An 8186-nucleotide genomic window follows, 5' to 3' on the forward strand; every position below is an offset into this window, starting at 1 on the left:
AACAGAGGATTCTTAAGAGATGAAAACACAAATGGCTGAGAAACATGTTTTAATATGTTCAATACCTTTAGCAATTAGGGAAATGCAAATTCAGACTACAGCGAGATTTCCCCAATCAGATTGGCTAACATTGGAAAAAAGAAAACAACAAAGGATGACAAATGCTGGCGAGAATATGGGAAAGAGAAACACTTGTTCTCTGCTGATAGGCCTGCCAACTGGCGCAGCCACGATGGAAATTGGTGTGGAGGTTCCTCGGAAAGCTATAAATGGACCTGCCACATGACTCAGCCAAGCCCCTCATGGGCATATACCCAGCGGACTCTATGTCCTACCCAGAGAAACTTGTTGGTTCGTGTTTATAGCTGCTCCATTCACAATAGCCAGGAAATGGAGGCAACCTAGATCGATGAATGGATACTGGAGATGTGGAACATTGACACAATGCAATATTATTCAGCTGTTGAGAAAAAAACAAGAGATTATGAAATTTGCAGGTAAACAGATGGAGCTGGAAACAATTCCGAGCGAGGTAACCCAGACCCAGAAGGACAAGGTTGCAAGTTTTCTCTCATTTGTGTTTGCTGGCTTGAAATCTTTAGATATGTGTGTTCTATTTGGAACAGCACCACCACTGAGCTCCAAGATGGAGGTGTCTTTAAAAAGGATTTTAAAAAGTATGCATCTAAGGCCATTAAGATGGCTCAGCAGGTAAGGGTGCTTATTGCCCGATGGCCTGAGTTTGATTCCCCAGGTCCCACGTGGTGGAAGGAGAACCTGCTGTGGTGTGTATACTTACATACGTATACCTACTTACACACAAAATAACTAATGTTATAAAAACATGAAACTCTCTGGTGTTATAGAAAAGAATTCCTAAATTAATCCATCAAAGCTGGAGCCCTAGCCTTCCAAAAACAGGCAGCTTTAACAGTCTCTGCTGTCCTGAAACCCCAACTCTGCATAGCCCTAGAAGAAAATCACCCATGCCCTCATGCCAAAACCAGACCAAACTCTCTGCTCCTCTTTGCTCAGATTCTTCACTTACTGATGGAAAAGACTCAGAGAAGAAGGAGGAGGAGGCCAGCTGCCTCTCCTGGCTGCCGGTGAAGATGCATTCCAGTTCCTTCACTACAGGCAGGAAGCGCATCCCCAGCTTCCGGTCACATTTCCAGAAACCTCCCAAGCATCATCAAGCTTCTCCCAGGGACAGATGTAAGGGGCTCCTTAAACATTGAATGTTTTGAAAAATAAACTCCAGGCACCTTGTAACCTATATATCTCATCTATATGCCAGCAGGCATCCAACTACCAGAATTCAGAAAGGTCAGGTCCCTCCTCTAACCCAAAGGTAGAGTCAAGTGGACCAAGCTGGTGACCTCATCTGCCTATCAGGAAGTTGATGTGTTTGGATCAAGACAGTCCCTCCTGGTGTGGTGTCCTCATCTTATCTTGCCTGGAGGGCTCAAGTGGTGAAGGACTGCACAAAGCCTGCCATCTTTGAATCCACAACTTTTGGTTTTGGTTTTGAGACAGAGTCTCACACTGTAGCCCAGGCTAGTCTTGAACTCAGCTCAGGCTAGCTTTAAACTTGTGGCAATTCTGCCTTAACCCCCAAACTGTGAGACCAAGTCCTGCTGGTAAAGTGCTCAAACGTTCTTCTTCCACACTGTGCTTCCTGCAATGGCTACCACCAGAGGACTCAGTCTCCCTCAGACAGTGTAAGGTGTTCCTTTACTCCACCTGTGAATTAGTAGACCAACAGAGGTCTTCCTTCATGGCTTGGAATGTCCATGTCATCAGAAGAATGACTCTAAAAACAGTGTGGCAGGCAGAAATATGCCCCCCCACACATACCATATCCATATCTCTGGGACTTAGATCCTCTGGTGACAGAAGAGACGTCGCAGAGATGATTAAGTGAGTGAGAGAGGCACACAGATGAACCTAGATTTTCTTTGTGTCTTCAAAGTCCCTGGGCTCATAGGAGCTCCCAGACACTAGACTGACAGTTAAAAAAGAGGGCCCGACTTAGGCCCTCTCTATATGTGTGACAGTTGTATAGCATGGTCTACCTGTGGGGCTCCTAGCAGTGGGAATGGAGCCTGTCCCTGATGCTTTGGTAGGCTTTGAGGAGCCTATTCTTCATACTAGGTTGCCTTACCAAGTCTTAGTATGAGGGGAGGAGCTTAGTCCTACCTCAACTTGATTTGCCATACTTTGTTGATTCCCATGGGAGGCCTGCCCCTCTCTGAACAGAAACAGAGGAGGAGTAAATGGGAGGAGGGACAAAGGGAAGATGGAGGGAGGGCAGGGAAGGAGAGGAGGGAGGGGGAAACTGTGGTTGGGACATAAAATAAATGAATACATTTAATTTTAAAAAGGCTGAGAATAGCATTTATCCAACTTATTTCTTTAATTGTATTATGTATGTATGTATGTATGTATGTATGTATGTATGTATGTATGTATGACGTATATGGGCTTGTGTGTGTCACGGTATCCACAGGAGATCAGAAGATGATTTCCTGGAGTCAGTTTCTTCCTCCCACCACGTAAGCCCAGGTCTTCAGGCTTGGTGGCAAGCGCCATTACCCACAGACCCAACTCACTGCTCCTCAGCGAATTTTCTTTGGAGACAAGAGGAGAGCATCACATCCCCAGGAACTGGAGTAACAGACGGTTATCAGTTGCCATGTGTATGCTGGTAACTGAGCCCAGGCCCTCTACAAGAGCAGAAAGTGCTCTCAACTGCTGAGTCATCTCTCTGGCTTCTCAAGACTCTCAACCTTGGTAATGCATGGTTTACCTTTTCTCTTTTTCCAGCAAAATTTGTCTTTTCTAAGTGGTTGTTGTGGTCAGAATTCAATACTATAATGTTTATGAACCTCCTGGAACAATGATTCTCAACCTCTGGGTTGTAACCCCTTTAGGGAGTCAAATGACCCTTCCACAGGGGTCACCTAAGACCATTGGAAAACAAAGATATTTACATTACGATTCATGACAGTAGCAAAATTACAGTTATGAAGTAGCAATGAAATAATTTTATGGTTGGGGGGACTACCACATAAGGAACTGGATTAAAGGGTCTCAGCATTAGGAAAGTTGAGAACCACTGTCATAAAACCTTTATCTTGATTGATTGATTAATTAATTAATTGGTAAAATGTGGTCAATGAAGCAATAAAGCAAGAAGGAAGAGGAGACAGAACCAGATGGCAAAACTGGAGAGAGAATAAATCTGTAAGTTGTATCCTGGCAGAGCTTGGCTTGAAGATTCATACTCAGCACGTTCTGGAGTTTGATCTCCAGGACGATAAGAACACACACCTGAGCAGTAGATCAAAACAGCTGATTTTCACTTCTCCTGTGTTTCCCCATCCAGGAGAGCAGCGACTGATGCCGCCCCATAGGGATGGAATCCTTTTCTAAGGGAAGGTTCTGCTCTGCTTCGCTGCCTAGATCACTTCCCTCTCTCCCTTTCTTCTTAGTGTGGTTGTTTGTTTGTTTGTTATTTTGTTTTGTTTGAAGTAGGGTCTCACTTTGTAGCCCAGCCTGGGCTTGAAGTCACCATAATCTTCATTTCTCTGTTTCCCAAATGCTAAGTGTTTGAGCTGGCTAGCTTCCCTACCCCCATCTCCTCCCTTTCCCCCCCCCCCTCCTGTCTTCCTCCTTTTTCCCACAGGACCTTGCTGTGGAGGCCAGCCTGGCTTGATCCTCACAATCCTTTCTTGCTTTCTCCTCAGTATCTGTACCATTTGGCCTGCCCTGGCATGAACGAATCCTTCTTCAGTCATTTGCCCACACTTCAGAAACATCTGTCATCTTACCTTAGAGATAATGATTTCCCGCTGAGTGTTCTGTGAGATCAGTCCTATGGAGGAAAGTATTTGTTCTTTGCTCTGCAAATATTTGTGTTGGCCATGTAAAAAGGAAGGATGAGATGAATATCGGGGTGGCACAGATGGTTGAGTTACTCGGTCTTCCGAAGAAGTGTAGCACCCGAAAGTTTGTTTTTTTGTGTGTGTGTTCTTTGAGAGTCCTTTCTCGTTTTTGTTTTTTTTTTTTTTGTTTTTTTTTTTTTTTTTTTGGTGGGGGAGACAAAGTTTCTCTGTATGTCCCTAGCTGTTCTGGAACTCTGTAGGCCAGGCTGGCCTCAAACTCAGAGATCCATCTGCCTCTGGGCTACCCCCTTCCCTCACTCCGCCCTGTGTGCCAGGATTAAAGGCATATGCCACCACCACCCAGCAAGAAAGTTCTTTTTTGTATTTTTTAAACTTTTATTGGTCTTCTCGTTGGATGCATGTGTATGTATGTTAGAGGGCAGCTCTGGGAGTATCCCTTCCCTTTAACTGTAGGTTCTTAAAGTAAAACCCAGGGTGTCAGGCTTTAGAAACAAGGGCTTTTACTCAGTAAGCCAGAGTGATCTTACCGTGTGTGTGTGTGTGTGTTTGTGTGTGTGTGCATGCATGTGTGTATATGTTCTTGTACAGACCAGCCTCACTGATCCTTCTGTTCCCTCCTCCCCGTCATGTACTACCATGCCCAGCTATTATTATTATTACTATTACTACTTTTTTGTTTTACTTTGCTTTTTAAGGCAAGTTTGTACTCTGTGGCCTCAGCTAGCTTTGAAACCATGGTGACTCTCTAGCTTCAGATTCCCAGTGACTGAGACTCACTGTGACACAACTCCTACATGGAATTCTTTGCCAGTGTGACATAGAGAACCAGTTTTTAAGATAAAGCATCTTGAATAGTTTTGTGTGTCATGTATTTTTGTATGTGTGTGATGGAGTGGGGAGGGGTGCTTGAGAGTCATCACGCCTGTGGATGTCAGAGACAACATCTGGGAGTCAGTTCTCTCCTTCTGTCATGGATTTGGGCTTGAACTCAGGCGGTCAGATTTGTGAAGCAAGAACTTTAACCCACTGAGTCATTTTGCCAGACATAGCTTTTTTTTTTTCCCAGTACCTATTTGTTTGGAATGCTACTGGTTTTGGTTTGGGGTTTTTGTTTGTGTTTGCTTGTTTTGTTTGTGCGGTAGGGACTCATCTAGCATATACAGGCCTCAACTGAGGATAACTCTTGAACTTCTGATCCTCCTGCCTCCACATCCCAAGTGCTATGTTTACAGACAAGAGTCACCATGCCAATTCCTGTGATCTGAGGTTGAGCACAGGACTTCCTTCTTGTAGGGCACTGTACCACTGAATCCCACGTCAGGCCCCAGACAAAAACTGGGCAACCAAACTCTTGGAGACTTTGGTCCCTATTCTAGAATCTCTGCCACTGGTCAATAGTTAGAAGCAATGATTCTAATCATTTGGATTTCATTCTGATCTGAAGAGAATTAAGACACATTGTTTGGGGGACGTTTTCCTTGGAACAACTATGACTAAGATCCAGATCCCATTAGACCTGGAATGTCAACAGTCTCCAGCTCAGACGCTGGTTTCCAAAAGTTGTCACAGTTTCTAAAGTGAACTCCAGTACAGTAATAATCAAACCAGAAATCGGGTTCTGGTAGATGCAACTAACTTTTTACAAATGTCTGGAGCGAAATGAGGGGATTTCACTAGTGACCAAGACACGGTCCATTCCATCTCTCTCTAGCTCTGTTTCTGACTTTGCAGATCATCATCCCTGGTGGCTGTGCATTTACTGCTAAAGCTAAGTGAGCGATCTCAGATAATTATACAGTCAGTTCAGTTCACCCATACTTATTGTTAACATTAGCTGTCATCTCTATAACATTTGTTTATGCTTCTCCCCATTCCTTCACATCATCCGCCCACCTAGAATGGAGTCGAGTTTTGAATTTGAGCTTAGCTCTGGAAATCGTTTTGCCTAATATTCACAAATAGGATGCAAAGCAAGGCTTGGAAAATGCTTATGTATTGGGCTCATCTTCTGCCATCAGGGGAACAAGCCCATATTCTATCACCCTCCATCTCCTTCATGGGACCCTCCCTGTCCACCCTGTGCGAGAACCAGACTGTTATCCTGACTGATGCACGTGATGGGTATACTGGAGATTTTCCGGCATTTCCTTCTTCACTTTTGCTGTTGTTTTGATATTGGTTTTGAGACATAGCATTACTCTGTAGCCCAGGCTAGCCTCAAAAGTGCTGGGATGGCAGAGATGAGCCAACACACCTGGGCTTGTCCCAGGTATCTAAAATCTGTCCTTCCAGATCCAGTCCTCACTTTTCCCCATTCTATCCCAGGTCCTAGATGCTGATCTCTGTGGTCTGCTTGGATGGGCCCCACCCACTGCTTTCCCTTTTGGATTCAGCCAAGAATGGTTCTGACTGAGGAGACGAAGACTATAGAATTGGTCTTCTGAAGTTCTCCCTACAAAATTCTAAAGCCTGGCTGTGTCCTGTTGGGAGCAGAACAACACAGAGGTCACTGCTTGCCATGTCTTCAGACCTAGGGGTATAAATACCTCCCTGCCCTTGCTAGTCCCATTGCACTGCAGCCTCCATAACGATTGCCCGTCAGCATCACACACTGCTGTAAAAGGTCTATGAGAGTCTCAGCCACCTCATTTGCATATGACTTTAGGTTCCTACTGGGGAAGAACCAGGAGCCTGACTGGCACTCACATTATCTAAAGGAAACTCTGCCATCTCTAAAAGACATGCAGCTTCGTGACAACCATTGGTTTAGATCATCTAGAATTCCAACAAACTTCACCATGAGAATGCACTGTGTGCCTTTTGGTAATGGGTTATCTATAGGCTATTCAGTTTTGAATGGACCACAAAATCCCAATTCCCTCCCAAACTAGAAAGCACCATCTCTCAAGAGGTCAAACCTCAGAATTCAAGAACATTTGACTCTTCCCTCTTCCAAGTACATCATGTTACCAAGGCAGACAAACTCCAGGCGTCCTTCCCTGCTGAATTGCCACATGATGGACTTAGATGACCCATCCTTTCATGACCTTTCTCTTAGATCTGCCTCTTGGTCCTTCCCTCCTGGCATGAAATCCGCAGAGGCTTGGCCAAGGGGTGGCTATCTATCTGGTCTCTGCCCTCTTGACTTTTCTCTGTGGCATTTAGATTGCATAATAGGCATAATACTTGTCACCTTCAGACCTGCTGCTCCTCCAGAGCCCCAGCACTACCACACACTTCCCATGGCTTCGTAAGGTGTCTGGGCTCTTAAAGAAAGGAGAACTAATTTTAACATCTATGTGTTGGGCCTTTCTTGGGAACCATTTCAGTTAGCCAGAAATACGCTTAAGCCATTGGCCAAACAGTATTGCAAATAATATAGTTTCTGCGTGGTTATTTTGGTTCTGGGCAGCCAGGAACAAACAAGTGACCTCTTCCTACATGGAACTATAGTCTTGTCAAAAGCCCATGAGTCAAGAGGTCACAGACCCTAAGGAGGAACCTACCATTGTTTTTGCTGAGTGATGTGTTGTCAGATTTCTTTCTTAATATGCATGCTTATACCCATAGGTTAGTGCTGCCCTCAACCTTGGCCCGAGAAGCTTCTCTCTGCAGTTGTCAACAACTAATGTGGACTTATAACTTGTCAAAGTGTTGAGAAATAAATATTTGTTGAGGTTCAGTACCAAATGGGACATCTCTATGAACACCTCCATCCAAGGCTCAGGAAACAGCTCAGAAGAGAAATAGGAGGAACATATTACTGGAGGATGAAAAGTGTGTGAAATGATGCTTTGGGGATATGACATGACCAATGCCCACATGAACTCACTGAGGCTTTGACTTCCTTCTCAAGATCAAGTTGACAAAATCAGTCGACCTTTCAGCGGGCAGCAGAATTGGAATCAGTGGATTACTAACAACAACAAGGAAAAGATGTGAATGGAGATGGGGACTTATTTTATGCACCTGAGGGAGTGGGATGGAGGAGTCTGGGTTTCTAGGAAGAGTGGAGTGGGGGTTAAGGTCCATATGATCGTGATGCATTGTTTACATATAGAGAAATTGTCAAGGAATAAGCTAAAAGTTATCCTACTCAAAAGGAGGAAGGGGCCCATTGGTGGTGGCACATGCCCTAAATCCCAGCACTCAGAGGCAGAGGCAGGCAAATCTTGAGTTTGAGACCAGCCTGGTCTACAGAGTGAGTTCTTAGACAGCCATGGCTACACAGAAAAACCTTGCCTTGGGAGAGAGAGAGAGAGAGAGAGAGAGAGAGAG

This window comes from Microtus ochrogaster, unplaced genomic scaffold (genome assembly GCF_000317375.1).
Source record: "Microtus ochrogaster isolate Prairie Vole_2 unplaced genomic scaffold, MicOch1.0 UNK3, whole genome shotgun sequence".
NCBI lineage: Eukaryota > Metazoa > Chordata > Mammalia > Rodentia > Cricetidae > Microtus > Microtus ochrogaster.